Here is a 23,608-nt window from a genome sequence, read left to right on the forward strand (position 1 = left end):
CGGAGATATTGTAACCTAAAGTTGACGCTTGAGTACCACTCTTCCGCTGTTCGATCGTGTGTATCGGAGAGCACCGAATTACGTAGGGATTCAAAGGGAACGGTGATGGACCTTAGGTACAGAAGAGACTGGAACAGCACATCACGTCCACATGCTAACACCTTTTTATTGGTCTTTTTCACTGACGCACATGTACATTACCATGAGAGGTGAGGTACACGTTCGACGGGCGTTTCGTAGGACGTGGAGGACGCATAAATTGGTCAACCCGTTCTGCTGATCTTAACCTCTGGACTTCTTTGTGTGGGGCACGTTAAAGGAGAATGTGTACCGTGATGTGCCTACAACCCCAGAGGATATGAAACAACGTATTGTGGCAGCCTGCGGCGACATTACACCAGATGTACTGCGGCGTGTACGACATTCATTACGCCAGAGATTGCAATTGTGTGCAGGAAATGATGGCCACCACATTGAACATCAATTGGCCTGACATGTCGGGACACACTCTATTCCACTCCGTAATTGAAAACGGAAACCACGTGTGTTCGTGTACCTCACCCCTCATTGTAATGTACATGTGCGTCAGTGAAAAAGAGTAATAAAAAGGTTTTAGCATGTGGACGTAATGTGCTGTTCCAGTCTCTTCTGTACCTAAGGTCCATCACCGTTCCCTTTGGATCCCTACGTAATTCGGTGCTCTCCGATACACACGATCGAACAGCGGAGGAGTGGTACTCAAGCGTCAACTTTAGGTTACAATATCTCCGGATGTAATTAACATTTTACAATCCAACAAACGGCACTGATTACGTATTTGTTTATATGTTCAGATGTGCTAACAAAACTAACGGGGTTCCATTTAAAAAAAACGTAGGTTTGTGTTAAAAAACATACTTTCGTGCATTTTTTTATTGTTTGTATTAACCAATTACACTAGCCCCTCTCCTCACGTTCGTTCTGTGGAATCGATTCGTCAGTATTTGATGTGGTTTACGAAATAAATCCAGCGGTAACGTTAGGTGACTCACCCTGTATAATGAACACATTACTGCACTGAAATTGTGCAGAAGTTGTATTATACAAATCAGTTGGTTTTACTGCGAAATTCATCAATGGAGTAGAAGGAGTTGGCCACCAGTGAATCCTTTAGGTTTCTCTTAAAGTGAATTTCATATTGGTTGTTAAGCTTTTTATGGCTGCTGGCAAGTTATTGAAAATGTGTGTTCGTGAATTATGCACACCTTTTTGTACAAGACTAAGTGACTTTTATTCCATGTGAAGATTATTCTTATTTCTAGTATTGATTGGATGAATCGAGCTGTTGGTTTAAAAAAGTGATATATTTTTAATGACAAATTTCATTAAGGAATAAATATGTCGGGAAGCAGTAGTTAGTATCCCTAAAGAGGCTTCTGCAGGATGTTCTTGAGTTCACACCACATATAACTCTTACTGCACGTTTTTGTGCCCGGAAAACTTTAGCTTGGCTTGATTAATTTCATATCCTTCTTGATACTGTCCGTGCATCGTGTGCGTATTGTATGTCAGTCGCAGGAAGTCGTTCGTGGAGAAAGGCTGCAACAAGACGCGAAGGTCACGGCTCGCGCCGTTGGCTTACCGCCAGGATTCGGTGGGCCCGGGGGGGGGGGGGGGGGGAGGGAGGGTTCCGCGTGACGTCAGAGCTGCTGCCGCGCTGGTTCGTGTCGGGCAGTCGTTCGCGAGACGTGCCAGACAGTGTGTGCGTCGCCGACTTCCGTCTACGCAACAGGGCAGACGTGTGTTCGAGAGTACAGCAGGTACGATCGCTGAGCCTGTTTTGAAAGACACAATATTATAAAGTCAGACATCCAGGTACTTAACCCTAGGACGCCCAAGCCTTTTTTACTAACTTGGATGCGTAAGGGGGGGGGGGGGGGGGGCCTCGGGGAGCCCACAGGTATTAAATAAGTTTACTGACGAAAAATGGTTTATGTATTTTAACTGTTGTTGTTTAACTAAGGCATCGGTTTATAAATGTTGTTAATTGTTATAAATATTAGATTGAGTGAATAAAAAATTGACATATTAAAGTACAAAATACAGATGTGTTCATAAACAATAGACTACTCTGAGACCTCAACTTCAAGGCAAGAGACACACTTCACCATTTTTTTGAATGTGTGTTACACACATGTTTATGCCACTGTACACAATACTGTTTTGGTTTACTCAGAGTGTTGTACTTCTGCTTCTTTGTTTTAGCTTCTCTTACACAAGTATGGCACCGACCTTTCCCTGCAGGAGGCTGACGTGCTTCTGTTGTGACTTCTTTGATTTTCTTTTGTAGAATAGTCTCCATTGGTTGAACAATTTGGTTAGATAACCCTCTTGCATTCGCACCCCTTTCTTCACCTGCGTCCGCAGCTCGCGGTCGTGCGGTAGCGTTCTTGCTTCCCGCGCCCGGGTTCGATTCCCGGCGGGGTCAGGGATTTTCTGTGCCTCGTGGTGACTGGGTGTTGTGTGATGTCCTTAAGTTAGGTAGGTTTACGTAGTTGTATGTTCTAGGGGACTGATGAACATAGATGTTAAGTCCCATAGTGCTCCGAGCCATTTGAATCTTCACCAGCAGTTTCACTAGTTCCATCCCAGCTTGCTGAAGATAAAAGTTTCCGTTTGTTGTGTTTCTTTTCATTCCATCTTGGATGTTGCTGGATGAATATGGTGGTTGCATTGACAGCACAAATGTCGATGAGAGAATAAAATACAGATAGAGGCCATCTCTTTGGTCCCTTCTTGCAGGTGTACATACGCGCCATTTGATCAATGGTATCAATTCCACCGTTAGTGGAATTATAATATTCATTTATCTCTGTTTTATTCTTCTCTCTGTAACGTACCCTCTCTGTTATTGTTTTTGTTATTGTAGTTGTAGAGATACGAAATTATTGTAGCGGTTTGCTTAGTCAGCCGAACTTCGGAATTTTTTTGACATTAAATGGAGCCTGAAACTTGCGTAATAAATACTTCGCGTGAAGTGCGATTTGCGGCATAAACAAAAATTAAGCGGAGATGCAATCCACAGAATATTAACAGAAAAGCTTTAGAACAATGCGCACGACTGATTAGACACATTCAGAGGGTACGTACACACGCGTACGAGTGGTTGCGATCTGATGAGAAAGATCGATGTTAATCTTTTTTGTGTAAAATAATTACGTCGTAACACACTCGGAGATTGCGAACGTACAATCAGGGTAGAGGCACGTACTTTATATCATTCCCCGTGGCCTGGGTAAAAGAATACGAAAAGGAAGATTGCAGGTTCTGAATGTCTCGGCAAAAACTCGTCGAAATTAATCTTAGCGGCCACCAAAGGAGAGTAGTGAGCGCAATCACGTACCTCTATTGTTGAGCAGCGCCGTCGTGAAGGTCGTCGCCTCCATCTAAAATTCGCCTTCTCGAATTAACAGAATAATTTGTACTCCATTGGTATGGGATTTAGGCTTGATCTTGACAGAAATTATAAAACACATTTTTCATCATTTAACACACACATAGACATGAAACTATACAGTACGTCTTTACGCCAGCACATCAGAACAAAAAGGTAGTTAATACTAGAAGTAATAAAAGAATCTCGAAATTAGTTCTTTGTCTCTCAATGATAAAAAAGTTTGTTAGAGTATTCCTCTGGTATGACAGTCGAACAAATTTTCTTCTTGTATCTTTTTGAGACTAAACTACAACATTTTTTTGTTCCTTTTCATCTCCTACAACATTGCCTTTATCTTGGTGCATTGTTGACAAAGTCAGTAAGTTTTTACTTGGTTTCGTTTTTGCTGTGTAGGACACCAAAGTTACTGGAGGCCTACGTGTTGGGAACTGTACTAACTCACTGCAAGTTTACAAGATAAATAACAGCTGACTGACATCAACAATCACTTCCTCTGAAAGTAAACTGATTGTTATGAATATAAAGAATACCAACCAACTACAGATGGGCAAACTGAAACACGTAACTGTTTCGAAACAAATGAAACAGTACAATGTAATGTTTCGATACGCTGTTTCGAAACAATGAAACAGTTTGTGTTTTGTAATCTAATAAACCCACACATTTTATCATCTTGAATGTCTACTGTATAAGTATGTCCATATAAACACAAATGAGGTGCGAGATCGCTAATCTTATCGCAGAAAGTATGAAACTATCACTTGGGCGTCTTGGCAGTTTCGTATTTCTGCAGCAAATGCGCCGCTTTCGTGTCGTGTGACTTTCATACTTTTCAATTGGCTGAGGACAGCCATAGCTGAAGACAGAAGAACCACCACGAACGGAACTGGAGGTGGGAGCAAACTGCAGAAACAACAGATATGCTACTGGGATTCCCACATTCCCTTAGTATGGGTAATATACCCATCCTGCTAATTTCCATGCACACAAGGGAATCATTGTGGATAATAGGCACAGTGACTATAGACCCACAAATAACGCCAAATAATTCGAATAAATAACAAAATATAACAAAAAAATTTTGTCTTTCAAGGTGTTTCGAACCGTTACTATAAATTCACCATGCTTCCTAGTCCTTCCCGTTCACCATTACACTATCAGTGATATGTCAAACAGATTACTTGCAATTATACCTACATCAAATTTATGTATATGTATAATAACTGTCACTCTCCGCCTTTTTTTTTATTAAAAATGTTGTAGGCTTACTTACGTTTCTTAATATGATTACTGTACATGAACAGAGAAGCGTATGTTATGAAAAAGTGTAATTTAACTGAATGATTTTCACACATTTATTATTTTGAATGTGAATAGTATGCGTTGTTTTATTGCTGTGTTAGTGTTTATAAAGCAGATGTTACGCCATTTGGGAATGTGACAGTCAGCTAGAAACGAAGCTTTATTTTCGGATATCTTAAGCTTCATGCTATTGCTTGTCAAAAAGATTTCGACACTCTTGAAAGTGTTTCGTGAAGTGGTATGTTAAATGTGTTTCAGTACCTGTGCCGAGCCCGAATCTCGTCCGACACAGAGGGGAATGAAACATCACTGTTTCGATACAATTAGTCCGTTCCAAGCACTGGTGGACTGAAACAGCCTTATTTTGAAACAGCGATACGGTTTCTGTGTCTGGCTCGAGACCGAATCTGGTCCAGTTACCCGAGACAGGGGTGGAATGAAACACCACTGTTTCGAAACAGTGAACCACAGCCGTTCCGAAACACTGAAACAGTTCCACGTATCTGTACACTGTATCGAAACATAGAAACAGAGGCCAAGTCTACAACCAACAAGAAACTAACTTGCATTGTTGTAGAGATGAGAGAAATGAAATCCTACTAAGGGAAATTTTCTGTAGCATGGAAGCCAAAGGGGGGGGGGGGGGGTTTCTTGGACCCATAAAGTTTATTTATTTTTTCTTTCAAAGCAGGAATTTTCTATAAAATATATTGACACTAACGTGTCATAAAATAGCCAACAAACAATAATTCAAAGTGAATATGTAGTATGAAAGTTACTTGGGCAAAAGAAGGCGACACAAAAAAATTGTGGGTTCATCGAACCCCCCCCCCCCCCCCCTTAGGCGTCCTAGGGTTAACTACTGTTTTCCTGTAGCACTTAGTGTCTCTACTGTCATTCTAGCGTAGCGGTTTGTCTCTCGTTTGACCAGTCTCACCAGTTCTTCATCGAAAAAGTACGTGAAACAATCAAACACTGAAGAATGTTGGTCAATCCCACCTTGAATTCCACAGGATTCAGAAAAAACAGGAAGCTGGGGAGTGATTGTATCGTCATCTGTCCCCTGGCCAGAAGAATATGGCAAATTGCAATGACCAGTTGTGTTTGTTGTGACAACGATGTCAACAGCCTCATGTTCAGGTCTTCCTGTGCGCCGCTACCAAACTACCATTCGTTTTATAAAACATTTTTTTGGCTAACGCACGCTGTTGTCCGTTCCACTGATCCATGATTACTGAAATGGCGGGCTGTTTACTCGCCAACTGTCACGAACCCGCAGTGCTGCCACCTGCCTATGGGTGCCGCTACTCATTTCAAACATTCGCGTTATTCTGTGTCACCCTGTACTTTGGCGAAAAACATGTCTGTCAGTTGGGCTCAGATTATAGGACAGCAAGTGTGGTCTGTTAGCTAGAAGCGGCCGCCCGCACAGTGCAGGCAAAACAGATGAGGCTGGGAGGTGACGTCACGCGGCCAGACTGGTTGGAACCGGCTGTCTGTAGTGCTGCAGGGGGGGGGGGGGGGGCGGAGAAGGAGGGGAAGGGAGAGGGGCAACAACCGCTCTACAGCGACGGCGGGGCGTAGTGGCGTCTTTGACGTGAGTGCAGTTCGCCGAACACTGCACAGTGCCTTGAGCAGTAGACGTACAGGTGGTTATTTATTCATTTTTGCAGCAGACTCCAGTTCACTGTTAATTTTGTAGATGTTTTGCTCTTAGTTTTATTCAAAATACGTGACGAACAAGACCTACCGTAACAAATTACGATTTGGTTGACGAAAGTATATACACAACAGTTCATTTCAGTACATCCACAGCTCGTGGTTTCGCGGTAGCGTTCTCGCTTTTCGAACACGGGGTTCGGCGTTCGATTCCCGGCGGGGTCAGGGATTTTTCACCTGCCTCGAGGTGACTGGGCACACAAATAGGGAAAGTATTTAAATACTGGAGATTTTCTGCGTGTCCAAAAGGCGTTTATGTAAGTACCGCACCAATACAACTAACATTCATTTCAATAATCGTGAAAATCATAAACAATTGTGACTCAATGCAACATGACGATTTGTGATGTTTTATTTATCATATATTAAATGATTTCCTCTCACTTTCTCTCTCTCTCTCTCTCTCTCTCTCTCTCTCTCTCTCTCTTTCTCCCACTCCCTCTACTTGACCCCTCTATCTCTCTCTCTCCCCCAAACACAATTAAATAATACCTCTCCCTAAAATCACTATTCATTTATATGTATATACATTGTTTGTTGAGTGCACCCATAGAAGTATGTCATAGTCACTAGGTTCAAACCAATTTAAAGGACGCCATCATTTCGAACGAATCAAAATTAATCTGAAACTTCCTGGCATATTAAAACTGTGTGCCCGACCAAGACTCGAATTCGGGACCTTTGCCTTTCGCGGGCAAGTGCTCTACCATCTGAGCTACCGAAGCATGACTCACGCCCGGTACTCACAGCTCACAGCAGGAGAGCTTCTGTAAAGTTTGGAAGGTAGGAGACGAGATACTGGCAGAAGTAAAGTTGTGAGGACGGGGCGTGAGTCATGCTTCGGTAGCTCAGATGGTAGAGCAATTGCCCGCGAAAGGCAAAGGTCCCGAATTCGAGTCTTGGTCGGGCACACAGTTTTAATATGCCAGGAAGTTTCATATCAGCACACACTCCGCTGCAGAGTGAAAATCTCATTCTCAAAATTAATCTCATAAATATCATCAGATATTCTGTAAAAAAAAGTACAGCACTAAAAAGTGCATACAGAACTAGAACTAAGAAACAAAAAACCGCAGCGCCGAAATAATCAGGCTAGAAAACTAACAACTATTACCAACTACATAATTAGAAACCAAATTTGCTTATCAGACAGAACCAAAGCATAAAGAAAATACAAGAAAGACTATAGAAAAAGATACTAATATTGTATGTGTGAAACCTAAACCTAGCTTTGATCTACCAATCTGTTTGTTAACTTGTAAATAAAAGTTTATTACGTTACAAGATTAAAATAAAAGGTGTTGGTGTGTCGTCTTCATCGTCATCATTCACCCCCATTACGGTCGGAGGAAGGCGACGCCAAAACAGCTCCACTAGGACCTTGCCTAGTCCGGCGGTGCGGGTCCCCCGCATCGTTCCCCTGTGCTCTGTCAAGGAGTATGGGACTTCCTCATCATCATTTCAGTACGCTTCGTATTGTTTTAAAGTATTGTTCCACATCGAAACGGAAAATTTTTCTGCAGAAAGCGTACTGAAATGATGATGAGAAAGTCCCATACTCCTTGACAGAGCATAGAGGAACCATGCATAAGTCCCGTACCGCCGTACTAGGCAAGGTCCTACTGGAGGCGGTTTTGCCATTGCCTTCCTCCGACCATAATGGGGATGAATGATGATGATGAAGACGACACAACAGCACCCAGTCACCTCGGGGCAGGTGAAAATCCCTGACCCCGTGCTCAGGAAACGAGAACGCGACCGCGAAACCACCAGCTACGGACGTACTGAAATGAACTGTTGTGAATATACTTTCGTCAAAAAAATCGTAATTGATTACGTTAGGTCTTATTCGTCACATATTTTGAATATGTATGTTACAAATTGCACGCATTTCGGTTCTGGTTCTAGCAAACGTGGTTTCTCTACTAGTGAGATGCCTCCCTTTTCCTGTTCGACGCTTCCTTATTTCGCATCTCTCGTAACCAAGTTCATGGCACGCCTGTTCAAGTCCACCTGCTGTCTGGTCACCCTCTGCGCATGTGCAAGCAGTACTGGGGTACAATCTGAACACATGGCAACGAGACCCTACTCTGCCTCCTAGCATAGCTGTGAGATTAGACGACTTTGTAACGTAGCAAGTTATTCCGTGTTATTAAAGGTGCTGTAAAGTATGGAGCTGTGCTTGTTTCTGGTTGCTTTGGCAGTCACTGTTGCAGTAGCTGCTGCAGGTCCGTTGTTTTTTCCTCTGTAGTGAGAACGCAGCTGACGCACCTGCGTCAGAAGGTGCCTGCGGCAGTAGTGATGGGGAGCTCGTGAATGAGTCGTTCAGATGAACGCTTCACTCCAGTGAAGTGTGCACTAACCACTCAATTTCAATGAACTTGCACTTCAAACTCTTCACAGATAGCACACTCCTCACTTTTTTCTAGTTCACTCGCTCGCTTCCCCTCTCCCTCTCCCACTACATCGGCTCTACGTCACTCTTTCTCCCTTCACTTCAGTCCTCCCTCTACTGCCTGTCGACGAATCGCGCGGTGTTTGTAGGGAACGATAGGGTTAGGAGGGGTTGTGGAGGTGAGGGGTGAGAGGGAGGCAGCGTCAGCTGCTTCCTGCAGGGCTGACAACATTACCCGTGACTATTTGTGCAGCTATACTTCGCGTCTACGGGTAGCCTACCGTTGGCAGCGCTTGCAGACAAATGAATATTAAAGATACAAACGAAGAGGCTGGCTGTGTGAGCACGCACAGCCAACATGAAAATAAAAGGTTTGTTAATAACACTGAAAGAGGGATTTTACCTGAAATTGTACCAATGACTACAGGTGACAGCTTACGTTTGAAGGAGGGTTATTATTTTCAACAAAAATAAAATCTACAGGAAAACTTCTGAATAATTACTTAACGTAGGTATATAGACTTTGTGACGGTGGTAAACATACTCATTCTATTTTGGATTAAATTTTAAAAGGAACATAAAATTGGACTCCATTTCGTTGGTAGCCCTAGTTTTCACTCCACGAATACAACAAATAATCTTTCATTTGGTAGATAAAGACTTTTTTGAGCGCTTCATGAGAAAATGTCGAGCTAGATTAAATGTAATACCCTCTTTGTATGTGACAGGCTTCTTTGTTTATCTTTCCTTTGTCCCCCTCGACCATGCTCTATTTAAGGTAACTCAGACGCTGTAAGAGCGTAAAACGTTGCGTGCACGTTACTGCATAGTTCGGCCATCTGTTGGTAAAATTATGAAGTATTACGAACCTTTATTGTACGAGCGAGGCGAAGCGAGCGTAGCCGCGGCTGAGCGGCGAACTGGGCAACTCCGCCAGGCTTCCGTACTTCATGAATGAACTACTTCATTTGAACGCTTCACGGCAAAGAGTGAAATGAATGAAGTACTTCACGGGAATGAACGAGTTCGACCCATCTCTATGCGGCAGTGATTCAGCCTGCAGCTAGAACGCTACGAATATTTGTGCTACCAATGAACCTAAATAAACTGCAATAGTTATATTCTCCGATTTTGCTCAAATTGTACACATTGCTTATTGTCATTGCTAAAATGATACTGTCCAAATTTTCTTTCGTTACTTATCATAATTTGGAACATTGAAAATTTTACCAAAAAAATCACAAAAACCATTCTGGTATTTCGAAACTGGTCTAGGAACGGCAATAGATTAAGTTTCAACATCGTATGGAGCTATTATGAAAAGTTCAACTCCTAAAATTCAATTAACTAGAATCTTTCATTTTATACCATTTGTAATTTTTATTTGACGTAATGCTGGAACCTTTTAAAACTAATATTCAGTTATGTTTTATTGTGTGAGTGCGTGGGAGTGATTCAGAGAGTGAATGAGGGACATATGAAAAATCGAAATGCTTTTTTTTTTATGGAGATATATGAGATCTATCTGAAACCCATACTGTCGGAAAAATTCCTGGGAAGAACCACGAGTCGTGTGACAGCCACGAAAGAAGATAGAAACAGAATAAGCTTGTTATTTAATTTTTGGAATTATTTCATACTGTATTAGGTTCAAATGGCTCTGAGCGCTATGGGACTCAACATCTTAGGTCATCAGTCCCCTAGAACCTAGAACTACTTAAACCTAACTAACCTAAGGACATCACACACATCCATGCCCGAGGCAGGATTCGAACCTGCGACCGCAGCAGTCCCGCGGTTCCGAACTGCATCGCCTAGAACCGCACGGCCACCACAGCCGGCTACTGTATTAGGTCTATAATTAAATCTAACGACTGAACTGTAGTTTTGCGTACGTAAATTGTGATAGGATAAGAGAGGATTTTGCCGCGAGAATCATCTAGAAAGACCGTTCTGATTGGTCATTCAGATCAACAACCAATCAGAATTCAGAGCTTCCCGCGCGGAGAGAGGGTTGCTACGCGTACGAGGACAGCATTGTGCCGAGTACATCATGCCCCATCCATCTTCGCAAATAGTATGTAAAATGAAGAATTAGAGACGTAAATTCGGTTCGGTTTCCGCTAACAGAAAGCGACATGAGTAGGAAGCATTTTGGTAAACGTTTGGCAATTTTATGTGCTTTCGTGTGAAAAATAACCACGTGCGAAATATTTTGGTCGAATGACGTGTTTCACATTCGCGACAGAGTAGCAAAGCGAGCACTTCTATAAAGGAACGCAGTTGAATCAACCAAAAGTTTAAGTCGTGTAAAATTGTGAGTCAGTGACTCTTTAGATCGTGAATAATATTCACGTCGAACTTGCAAAATTGTGGCTGTGACTTGTAGCTCGTCTTTTTAACAGTTAACTTGCAGAGACAATATGAGTACAGACGTAAATACGGACTTGGCAGCCATTACATGAGTCCTAGTGGCAATAAATAGTCGAATAGAATGTTAAACATCGTCCTGCATGAAGGCAGAAATCCAACACCCGATATCTGTCTTGAACTTTCAGGGACTAATTTTTAAGTGGTTTTGTGGCCTCTGTTAGATAGGTATTAGATGAGGATTTCTTCATCGCTGTTTTCCACCACCTACATAGTACCTGCTAAGACATAGTGGAGGGAGCAATGAGCAGACCAGATGCCTGTCGAGGGAGGGGGATTGAATTGTGTGAATGTGAAGACCGTTCTGATTGGTCATTCAGATCAACAACCAATCAGAATTCAGAGCTTCCCGCGTGGAGAGAGGGTTGCTACGTGTACGAGGACAGCATTGTGCCGAGTACATCATGCCCCATCCATCTTCGCAAATAGTATGTAAAATGAAGAATTAGAGACGTAAATACGGTTCGGTTACCCGCCGCGCCGCAACTTCTTGGAAACGCCGTGTTGAACAGTCGAAAAAGAATATGTTGTCATTTCTACCTGTACTTTTCTCCATTCGAAAATAAGGTGCCATTTACTCTCACACAATTCTCTAATTTTGTCACTCATTTCGACTCTTGAAGCATTTTCAACAATTCTTTAACCAGTCGAGCGTAACCGGTCGGAAAGATCTGGAATAAACAGCGTTTCTTCAGTTATATTTCCTAGGTTCCAAAAATCTTCCTCCGTTCTTTCGCACGAAATATCGTAGCTTGCGAATGACATCAACGGATATTTACATTTGTGTTAGCAGTTTCCACCGGAAGGTAATGTCAGATTTACAGTTACGTGTGAAAAGTCTTTTATTGGTGTATCATCGTTGCATGGCAGAGAACTTGGAAATGGAGGCTGATGAAACTGAACTGACGTCACAACCAAGCGAGCGTGCGCTGATTTGTGGCAAAACTTTCAATTCTGGGGAAGTATCCTGATGATAAACCAGGGCATGAACATCGTAAAAGGTCATTTTATTGTTAAAAAATATATCTTAAGCAGTTGGTTAGGCGAGTGGCGTTTGAAAATACATCCCTTTCGTTTCGTCAACCGAATGCGGTATAAAGCACTTAACTTTCGTTTTTACTCTAATTTCTAGACCTTTTTACGATCCAATGCCTCACGATCTGAATGCGGTAATTGTCGTTGCGGCTTTCTGTAACTGGATAATCATATCAATCAACATCAGTGAGAAGACGCTCAAGACGTTTCTTACGACTCATATACACCACGTTAGGTTCAGACCATTGATGCAGCACAGGAACAGACGTAAACAATAGACCGTGATTTATAAGTGTATTGTTACAACTGTCTGAAATGTACTCCCCTAAATTAACGAAATCATACAAATGATAATGAATTGCAATTCTTGTTGACGCGGTAACTTCGTCAAATTTCGCAGCATCGAATTGTTTGTTCAAGTCTTCTCCGAAAAAATAGTTACCAATAGCTTCCAAAGCATCTGCGTTAATTTTTATAGACACCTGAGACCCGCTAAAAAATTTCGACTGTTTCTTTGAAGGAATGTGGCAACAATGCAGCCTTTAACACTAGAACACAAACGTTTTTCAATTATCTAATGTTACAAACATTCGTAATTTTTACGACATAACAAAAAGTAAGCAAAATTTGGTAACACATTTTATTATTTATTAATTATCACCAAAAACAATATAGGCCACAGTCTATAATCACACAAACAGTAGTTTTTGATAACAATGAGAACAATAGGTTTGTTTATAAATAAATAAATCTTCTGCTACCAGTCACGATTTTTCTTTATTTTACTATTCGCACGACGCGTTTCGAGAAATAATCCCATTTTCAAGTGCGTTTTTTTGATGTGTGTTAAGCCATTTCTTTTGATGTTGTCTGTGTGTGTGAGTCTGCTTCATTTTGATGACTTTTACTGTAATACACAAGAAACGCGATTTTTTTTTTTGGTATCAATTCTTTCTGTGAGGTCGGCTTCTACCAGTTTTTCCATTCGTCAGTAAAGAATTCGTGTTAGTATTTTGCAGCCATGACTTATTAAACTGATAGTTTGGTAATCTGTGAACACCTGCTTTCTTTGGGATTGTAATTATTATATTCTTCTTGAAGTCTGAAGGTATTTCGCCCGTCTCATACATCTTGCTCACCAGATGGTAGAGTTTTGTCAGGACTGGCTCTCCCAAGGCTGTCAGGAGTTCTAATGGAATGTTGTCTACTCCCGGGGCCTTGCTTCGACTCAGGTCTTTCAGTGCTCTGTCAAACTCTTCACGCAGTATCGTATCTCCCATTTCATCTTCATCTACATCCTCTTCCATTTCCATAATATTGTCCTCAAATACATCGCCCTTGTATAAACCGTCTATATACTCCTTTCACTTTTCTGCTTTCCCTTCTTTGCTTAGAACTGGGTTTCCATCTGAGCTCTTGATATTCATGCAAGTGCTTCTCTTTTCTGCAAAGGTCTCTTTAATTTTTCTGTACACAATATCTATCTTACCCCTCGTGAGATAAGCCTCTACATCCTTACATTTGTTCTCTAGCCATCCCTGCTAAGCCATTTTACACTTCCTGTCGAACTCATTTTTGAGACGTTTGTATTCGTTTTTGTGTGCTTCATTTACTGCATTTTTATATTTTCTCCTTACATCAATTAAATTCAATATCTCCTCTGTTACCCAAGGATTTCTATTAGCCCTCGTGTTTTACCTACTTGATCCTACCTTCACTATTTCGTCTCTCAAAGCTACCCATTCTTCTTCTACAGTATTTCTTTCCCCGTCAATCGTTCCCTAATGGTCTCCCTGAAGCTCTCTATAACCTCTGGTTCTTTCAGTGTACCCAGGTCTCATCTCCTCAAATTTCCACCTTTTTGCAGTTTCTTCAGTTTTGATCTACAGTTCATAACCAATAGATTGTGGTCAGAGTCCACATCTGCCCCTGGAAAAGTCTTACAATTTAAACCTGGTTCCTGAATCTCTGTCTCGCTTATTGTGTCTTAAAGTACCAACGAGAGTGAGTTTCTCCTTCAGCAGATCGTCAGCTAACTTTACAGATGTGAACCAGTTATCAGCTGTAACAGTTCGGTTAGATCCTCTCATTGTTTTGAGAGCTGCTTCACGTAGTGTTCTCCAAGTGGCAGACCGTTAGTATACAGGGTGAAAAGTATTTAAACCGACAAAATCTGGGAGGTTGTAGGGGACATCAAAACAAATACTTTTCCCTAATGTAATTTTTTCCTATGAGGATTATTTAAACAGGTGGAGGCCGTATTACGCTCTTCAGTTGTTAGAGACCGTATTACGATCTTCAGTTGTTAGAGGCTGTATTACGCTCTTCAGTTGTAGGAAACTGCTGTCCACCAGCGTAGCAGTGCATTGTCTCTGTTTACTAATGGAGCGATACACCTGGACCGAGTACACTGATATGGTTGGTGCGTACTACGTAGCGCACCACAACGGACGAGCTGCACAGCGGGTTTATCAATAATAATAAACTAATGGCCGTATCCCGCATCATACGACATTTGCTGCTGTGTACCAATGTCTGCGTGAGACCGGGTCATTTAGTAAGAACGCTGCAATTTGGGGAAGCTGCCGTGCAGCATGTGGAGCGGGATCCTTCAATCAGCACTCGTGCAATTGCACGTAACATGGGGACAAATGAGGCGAATGTAAGAACAGTCCTTCGAGAGCAATTGTTACGTCCATTTCACTTACAGCGTGTCCACAACCTGGAACCAGTTGATTGTCCACCCAGAGCACAGTTTTCGCAGTGGTACCTGGAACAGTGTGAAATGCATCCTACTTTTCCATCCTCTATGTTGTTTACCGATGAAGAAACGTTCGGGCGTGATGGAGTCTTCAACATGCGCAATTCGCATGTTTGGAGTGAGGATAACCCACATGCCACAGTTACTAGCGCTCATCAAGTGCGGTTCTTTGTTAATGTGTGGGTCGGTATTGTTGGAGACTGTTTAATTGGGCCGTATCTGCTACGTAGGCCATTAAATGGCCGGCACTGTTACAATTTTCCCGCCAGAGCATTGTCAGAATTGCTCGAAGACGTCCCGCTGCCTACAAGACAACGCGTGTGGTTCCAACATGACGGGGCGCCGGCACATTTCAGCCGTCGTGTGCGTCGATTCCTGGACCGACGGTTCCCAGAAACGTGGATTGGCATAGGTGGTCCTGTACCGTGGCCCGCTCGATCCCCAGATATGTCCCCTCTGGACTTTTTTGTGTGGGGGAGAGATGCGCAACCTTGTTTACGCAACTCCTGTTGCATCAGAAGAGGATCTGGTTGCCCGGGTAGTAGCAGCAGCAGGAACAATTCAGGATATTCCTGTGGTTTTTGTCCGTGTCAAACAGAACATGATACGATGGTGTAACCTTTGTTTACGTGTCAATGGAGGAATTTTTGAAAATCTACTGTCATTGAAATTGGGTCGTGTTAATGTGTTGTCTATTGGTCATTAAAAAAAATGGAAAAGTGTTTTTTGGTTTAATTAATTTGCCACCAGAGATATCTTCCTCTAACGGTTTAAATACTCCTCATAGGAAAAAAATGTCATGGAAAAATATTTGTTTTGATGTCCCCTACAACCTCCCAGAGTTCGTCGGTTTAAATACTTTTCACCCTGTATATTTAGTTTGAAGTTTTCTAGCCTTACCTGGACTCCAAAAGTTTCGGGTAGAATAATCCTCTTCCAGTTACTAGTTCGTAATTTTTCTACAACATGCGTAGTTACGATGGTTAATGAAACAGTTTGGAACACATTTGTTGCCGTGGATACGATGTTTGAACATACCTTTCCGTGCAGACTCCGCCTCTTCCTTTAGGCTTCGTTGGCGTTTCTAAGGTAACCATTCTCTCTCTCTCTTTAAGAAATAATAATACGACTGCAATCATAAATTTGCTCAATCGAAGTCAGATAGTTTCCAGAGACTATGCGTGCAAAGCTGCTGACGTCCAGAACACCGATATTTGCTCGAGCTAGCAAAATGATTCGGACCAACATGAAAACACAACAACGAAAATCTGTTTCAGAGATTAGCTAATTCCTAGTGTTGTGTCCCGCATAAACATCGTATCTGTTGTGACGACAAGTTTACTGTATGGTTCAGAGCATAAGAATGGATGTCATCGTGCCGCCTTTCTTTGTATGCGAAAGACGCTTATAATAGGTTCATGCCTGCTGGCTAGCGTGAGGACAGGAATGCTAAATCACACAAGAAAAACAAAGGAACTGAGTACTTAGGTCAATGGAATGTTAATGCTATGTACATCTAACGATAACATTAAATTAGGGGAGTACAAATAAGGAATCTGATTTTGTAAAGGCAATGCGTTTGCAAGTAATTAACGTTTCCGGACTCCTGATACAATTAATATGTATTTATTAAAATACATTACTGCGTGGAAAATCATTTGTCGGAATCAATGTACGCTTATTTTGACCGCCTACTTCGTCTAAGACAAGTAAATTATTTGAAAAGGTCGTTCATACATAGCACCAGGGAACAACTGCAGCAGTGCTTTCGTATCACGTCTTCTGAGCTAATGACGAGCATCAAAACCGATTCAGAGATTAGTGGACACAGGCTTGTCATATGGAGATTGAATACTGTAATCCCCAAATCCTCTTCATTGACTTCCAGCGAGCCTACGACAGCATCCACACAAGTAGCCTCTACAACACGTTACGAGAATTTAGTATACCCAGTAAAATCATTAGGATGATACAACTATGCATGGATGGCTCCCAGGCAGCAGTGAAGTTCAGAGGATCCATATCCCCCACCTTTCCAATTAAAACAGACTTACTACAGGGAGACGCTCTTTCATGTGTCCTCTTCAGTCTTGCATTAGAAAAAGTGGTTCGGGAGAGTACTTTACATCTATACAATGGTCTCCGATTCGAACACAGTGAAGTAAAACTCCTGGCTTATGCAGATGATGTAGTGTTGCTGAGTGAAACTGAAGAAGAACTGAAAGACATGTACAGATCTGTCAGGCACAGTACCAGCAAAATCGGGCTTTTGATTAACCAAGAGAAAACCGAATATATGGAAATACGTCGAGTCATAAACCCAAATCCTTACTTTGAAATTGATCAACTTTCTAAATTCAGAAAAGTTCTCAGTTTAAATACCTTGGATCACGTTCCAACAATAAAAATATCATAACAATGGATATAAATGAAAGAATAGCCTCTGGGTCAAGATGTCTGTAACTCACTAACCAACCCACTCAAAAGTAAAGCTTTGTCAATCACCACAAAGATGAAGATATACAGCACTATTGTCTGCCCCATAGTACTGTACGGTTCAGAAAGAAAAAAACAATGTTTTCGAAAGAAAAGTAATGAGAAAAATCTGGGGCCTGTGTTGGAGAATGGTGCATGTTGAATTCGAAAGAAGAAAGAAATTTATCAGTTAATGAAGCAACCCACTATCATTCAGAAATTAAAAAGTAGGAGACTGCAATCGGCTGGACATGTGGCCACAATAGAAAACAACAGGATCATCAAGAAAGCATTTGAAGGAACTCTCCAGGCCACAAGACCATTGGGCCGACCTCGTACAAGGTGGAAAGATGACAGAGAAGGACATCGCAGCATTAGGAATTTCCGCAGGGTGGAGAGAGGCTGCGAGAGATAGAAGGCGGTGGAAGCAGATCGTTGATGCAGCGCGTGGTCTACAGGGCCTGTGATCACTGAGAAGATAGATAAAAAATAGATAAAAAATCACTTGACGTCTTCCTGAGAGACAATCTCCACTCATTCCAAATTAACAATGTAAGTGTAGACCAGATGTGGCTTAAATTCAAAGAAATACACTCCTGGAAATTGAAATAAGAACACCGTGAATTCATTGTCCCAGGAAGGGGAAACTTTATTGACACATTCCTGGGGTCAGATACATCACATGATCACACTGACAGAACCACAGGCACATAGACACAGGCAACAGAGCATGCACAATGTCGGCACTAGTACAGTGTATATCCACCTTTCGCAGCAATGCAGGCTGCTATTCTCCCACGGAGACGATCGTAGAGATGCTGGATGTAGTCCTGTGGAACGGCTTGCCATGCCATTTCCACCTGGCGCCTCAGTTGGACCAGCGTTCGTGCTGGACGTGCAGACCGCGTGAGACGACGCTTCATCCAGTCCCAAACATGCTCAATGGGGGACAGATCCGGAGATCTTGCTGGCCAGGGTAGTTGACTTACACCTTCTAGAGCACGTTGGATGGCACGGGATACATGCGGACGTGCATTGTCCTGTTGGAACAGCAAGTTCCCTTGCCGGTCTAGGAATGGTAGAACGATGGGTTCGATGACGGTTTGGATGTACCGTGCACTATTCAGTGTCCCCTCGACGATCACCAGTGGTGTACGGCCAGTGTAGGAGATCGCACCCCACACCGTGATGCCGGGTGTTGGCCCTGTGTGCCTCGGTCGTATGCAGTCCTGATTGTGGCGCTCACCTGCACGGCGCCAAACACGCATACGACCATCATTGGCACCGAGGCAGAAGCGACTCTCATCGCTGAAGACGACACGTCTCCATTCGTCCCTCCATTCACGCCTGTCGCGACACCACTGGAGGCGGGCTGCACGATGTTGGGGCGTGAGCGGAAGACGGCCTAACGGTGTGCGGGACCGTAGCCCAGCTTCATGGAGACGGTTGCGAATGGTCCTCGCCGATACCCCAGGAGCAACAGTGTCCCTAATTTGCTGGGAAGTGGCGGTGCGGTCCCCTACGGCACTGCGTAGGATCCTACGGTCTTGGCGTGCATCCGTGCGTCGCTGCGGTCCGGTCCCAGGTCGACGGGCACGTGCACCTTCCGCCGACCACTGGCGACAACATCGATGTACTGTGGAGACCTCACGCCCCACGTGTTGAGCAATTCGGCGGTACGTCCACCCGGCCTCCCGCATGCCCACTATACGCCCTCGCTCAAAGTCCGTCAACTGCACATACGGTTCACGTCCACGCTGTCGCGGCATGCTACCAGTGTTAAAGACTGCGATGGAGCTCCGTATGCCACGGCAAACTGGCTGACACTGACGGCGGCGGTGCACAAATGCTGCGCAGCTAGCGCCATTCGACGGCCAACACCGCGGTTCCTGGTGTGTCCGCTGTGCCGTGCGTGTGATCATTGCTTGTACAGCCCTCTCGCAGTGTCCGGAGCAAGTATGGTGGGTCTGACACACCGGTGTCAATGTGTTCTTTTTTCCATTTCCAGGAGTGTAGTATCGGCAGCAATTGATAGATTTATACCAAATAAATTAACAAACGACGGAGCTGATCCCCCTTGGTACACAAAACGGGTCAGAACACTGTTTCAGAAACAACGAAACAAACGTGCCAAATTTAAACAGACGCAAAATCCCCGAGATTGGCGATCCTTTACACAAACTCGAAACTTAGCGTGGAGTTCAATGCGAGACGCCTATACCAGTTTCCACAACGAAACTTTGTCTCGAAACCTTGCAGAAAATACAAAGAGATTCTGGTCGTATGTGAAGTATGTTAGCGGCAAGAAACAATCAAAGTGCTTCTCTGCGCGATAGCAAGGGAGATACTATCGAAGACAGTGCTGCCAAAGCAGAGTTACTAAACACAGCCTTCCGAAATGCCTTCACAAAAGAAGACGAAGTAAATATTCCAGAATTCGAATCGAGGACAGCTGGCAACATTAGTAACGTAGAAGTAAATATCCTCGGAGTTGTGAAACAATTTAATCACTTAATAAAAGCAAGTCTTCTGGTCCAGATTGTATAACAATTAGGCTCCTTTCGGACTATGCCGATGCATTAACTCCATACTTAACAATCATATACAACCGTTCGCTCGACGAAAGATCGCTACCCAAACTCTGGAAAGTAGCACAGGTCACACCAATATAATATTCAAGGGAGGTAGTTGGAGTAATCCACAAAATTACAGGCCCATATCGTTAATGTCGATATGCAGCAGGATTTTAGAACATATATTGTGTTCGAACATTATGAATTACCTCGAAGGAAACGGTCTATTGACAGACATTCAACATAGGTTTAGAAAACATCGTTTCTGTGAAACACAACTATGTCTCTATTCACGTGAAGTGTTAAGTGCTATTGACAAGGGATTTCAGATCGATTCCGTATTCCTGAATTTCCAGAAGGCTTTTGACACTGTACCACACCAGCAGCTTGTAGTGAAATTGCGTGCTTATGGAATATCGTCTCAGTTATGTGACTCGATATGTGATTCCTTGTCAGATAGGTGACAGTTCGTAGTAATTGACGGAAAGTCATCGAGTAAAACAGAAGTGATTTCTGGCGTTCCCGAAGGTAGTGTTATAGGCCCTTTGCTGTTCCTTATCTATATAAACGATTTTGGAGACAATCTGAGCAGCCGTTTTCGGTTGTTTGCAGATGCCGCTGTCGTTTATCGACTAATAAAGTCATCAGAAGATCAAAACAAACTGCAAAACGATATCGAAAAGATATTTGAATGGTGCGGAAAGTGACAGTTGACCCTAAATAACGAAAAGTGTGAGGTCATCCACATGAATGCTAGAAGGAACTCGTTAAACTTCGGTTACACGATAAATCAGTCTAATCTAAAAGCCGTAAATTCAGCTAAATACCTAGGTATTACAGTTACGAACAACTTAAATTGGAAGGAACGCGTAGAAAATTTTGCGGTGAAGGCTAACCAAAGACTGCGTTTTATTGGCAGGACACTCACAAATTGTAACATACCTACTTAGGAGACTGCCTACATTATGCTTGTCCGTCCTCTTTTAGAATACTGCTGCGCGGTGTGGGATCCTTACCAGATGGGACTGACGGAGTACATCGAAAAAGTTCAGAGAAAGGCAGCACGTTTTGTGTTAACGCCAAATATGGGAGAGAGTGTCACAGAAATGATAGAGGATTTTGGGCTGGAAATTATTAAAAGAAAAGCGTTTTTCGTTGCGACGGAATCTTCTCACGAAATTCCAATCACCAACTTTCTCCTGCGAATGCGAAAATTTTTTGTTGGCACCGACCTACATAGGGAGGAACGATCACCACGATAGAATAAGGGAAATCAGAGCTTGTACGGAAAGATATAGGTGTTCGTTCTTTCCGTGCACTATACGAGATTGGAATGATAGAGAATTGTGAAGGTGATTCGATGAACCCTCTGCCAGGCACTTAAATGTGATATGCAGAGTCCGCAGCTCGTGGTCGTGCGGTAGCGTTCTCGCTTCCCGCGCCCGGGTTCCCGGGTTCGATTCCCGGCGGGGTCAGGGATTTTCTCTGCCTCGTGATGACTGGGTGTGTGTGATGTCCTTAGGTTAGTTAGGATTAAGTAGTTCTAAGTTCTAGACGACTGATGACCATAGATGTTAAGTCCCATAGTGCTCAGAGCCATTTGAACATTTTTTTTTTTATATGCAGAGTTGCCATGTAGATGCAGAACAGGCGAAAGCGGTGCACCACAGAACCCGTTATGTCACTGAGTACAAAAATAATTGGCCAGGTGTGAGTAGGGTTCCACACAAACATAATCATGTGTGTAGACAGTTCATCTATTCTGGGTATCTCGACGATTTTTGCCTGTTACCTACATTGATACTGGTGGGATACCAATCCCAGGAAGTCCAAGACTCTCGCGAATGTTTTAAGTTCGAAGCCGAATAACAAGTGAAAATTTTTTTTCGTGTGTTGTAATTATAAATGAACAATTCGGGATTTTTACCTTTACTTTTACTGCGAAACCGTGCTTCTTGACAAATTGCATGATTCTGTGTCAACGGGAACTACAGTACAGGTTTTGATGAGTGAGTTTGTGACTACCAAAATATGCGACATAAATGGGCGTATCATTTGACTGCATTAGTTTAGAAGCTTCGATGTTTTACACCGCCGAGAGACCGTGAACCTCAGTATGTGACAAATATTTCAACTTGATACGTATACCGGTTCCTGAGTTAAAGGCTTTTTAATAGTTGGAGGAACTGACAGATGGACAACAGTCTTATCCTATAAGGGTTCAGATTTTATCAATTGAGATACAAGCCCTAAAAACGGTTCCAATTTTGGTTGATGGAGTCATTCATACTTTTTTTCAGTCAAATATCCACTGGCACATAGTGTTCCGTAAGTTGGAACCGAGCGAGGTGGCGCAGTGGCTAGCACACTGGACTCGCATTCGGGAGGACGACGGTTCAATCCCGCGTCCGGCCATCCTGATTTAGGTTTTCCGTGATTTCCCTATATCGCTCCAGGCAAATGCCGGGATGGTTCCTTTGAAACGGCACGGCCGACTTCCTTCCCTGTTCTTCCCTAATCCGATGAGACCGATGACCTCGCTGTTTGGTCTCTTCCCCCCAAAACAACCCAACTCTGTAAGTTGGAGAGGGTTACCTTTAGGGATGTGGAGCGACTCAGGCTACACCCAACCAGGCAGAAACAGTGGTTGCAGGCCACAACTGCGAGGTATAGTGGCAACACGTCATGTGACTGGCGCTGATCTACCCAGTCATGTTTACGGGAATTACGTCTACATTACTTTTTGTATTATGTAGGTGGGGACAAAAACAGCTACTTTGGAACAGGCTACAGTTCGTCCTCTTACACTACTCAACTGCTAATTTTTATCCAAGACTTCAAAAAAAGCATTTATGTACACACCACATAGAATAGTATCAGCTGCCTGTACAATGGAGAAGGCAAAAAGTGTTTGCTGCAAACATCAGAGTAATCACTAATGACCTACTCACCTAATATTGGTTTTTGCATGCTGCTGGCCAGGGGACACCCAGGGTCCCCACCAAGCTGCTGCCTGACAGGGGACAGCAGTGGCATACCTGGTGGTGGGACAGCCTGTGTCACCTCCTCCAACATGCAGCCAGACCTAGACGACCCCCCTGACACCTGCTGCAAGGTGTCATTGCTGCCCGGAACCCGGCTGTCCCCTCTGGCTGCTATTGGCGAAGAGACACACAGGGTCCCCACCAGGCAGCCAGCTGACACGGGACAGACCAGTACGGTGTGACAGAGCGTGGCAGCGCTGGTGATGGAACAGCTCTGTGGGTCTCTGTTACCCACATGACCCATTTGGTCATTTTTCTCCACTAGCGAAGATGAAAAGAAGTTGTGTGCTTTGGACACAGAAGAGCCCATTATTACACTACTGGCCATTAGAATTGCTACACCAAGAAGAAATGCAGATGACAGACGGGTATTCATTGCACAAATATATTACACTAGAACTGACATGCGATTACATTTTCACGCAATTTGGGTGCATA

The 23,608-nt window shown here is 43.2% G+C and overlaps 1 protein-coding gene across 3 annotated transcripts in view; it reads left to right on the plus strand.

Moving 5' to 3' along the window:
• Nucleotides 1-1,695: 1,695 nt before the first annotated feature.
• Nucleotides 1,696-23,608, plus strand: part of LOC126213277 (putative ankyrin-containing lipoprotein Lxx09580) — a 34,708-nt gene continuing 12,795 nt past the window's right edge. The window contains exon 1 of one of the 3 annotated variants that reach the window (XM_049940939.1): nucleotides 1,696-1,799. The gene's annotated coding sequence lies outside the window, so the exon portion shown is untranslated. Of the gene's footprint in view, nucleotides 1,800-6,373; nucleotides 6,715-23,608 lie in introns of those variants that run through there. The other 2 variants (XM_049940940.1, XM_049940938.1) reach the window with 2 other exon arrangements.

This window comes from Schistocerca nitens, chromosome 11 (genome assembly GCF_023898315.1).
Source record: "Schistocerca nitens isolate TAMUIC-IGC-003100 chromosome 11, iqSchNite1.1, whole genome shotgun sequence".
Lineage (NCBI taxonomy): Eukaryota > Metazoa > Arthropoda > Insecta > Orthoptera > Acrididae > Schistocerca > Schistocerca nitens.